Source organism: Arachis duranensis, chromosome 1 (genome assembly GCF_000817695.3).
Source record: "Arachis duranensis cultivar V14167 chromosome 1, aradu.V14167.gnm2.J7QH, whole genome shotgun sequence".
Classification (NCBI taxonomy): Eukaryota; Viridiplantae; Streptophyta; class Magnoliopsida; order Fabales; family Fabaceae; genus Arachis; species Arachis duranensis.
Genome location: NC_029772.3, coordinates 51,513,747 through 51,514,245, shown reverse-complemented (window position 1 = coordinate 51,514,245; position 499 = coordinate 51,513,747).

Genomic DNA, 499 nt, shown 5'->3' with positions numbered 1-499 from the left:
AATTCTGTTGCATTAGAGAAACTAATTGAGGCTTAAGCTCAAAGTTGTTTGCTCCAATGGCAGGGATAGAGATGCTTCTCCCATAGAAGTCGGGAGTAGGTGCAGTAAAGTCACCCAGCACCTTCCTTGCATTGTTGGCATTGTTGTTGTTTTCGGCTGCCATGTCTTCTTCTTGTTTGAAGATTTCTGTTAGGTCCTCTACAGAGAGTAGTGCTTGAGCTTCTTTTAGCTTTCGCTTCAAGGTCCTTTCAGGTTCAGGGTCAGCCTCAACAAGAATGCTTTTGTCTTTGCTCCTGCTCATATGAAAGAGAAGAGAACAAGAAAATATGAAATCCTCTATGTCACAGTATAGAGATTCCTTGAGATGTCAGAGGAAAAGAAGAATAGAAGGAGGAGGTAAAAGAAGAAGAATTTGAATTTATCAAGAGAGATAGAGTTCGAATTGTTGATAGTGGAGGAGTGTTAGTCCTTAAATAGAAGGATGTGAGAAGAGGGGAAG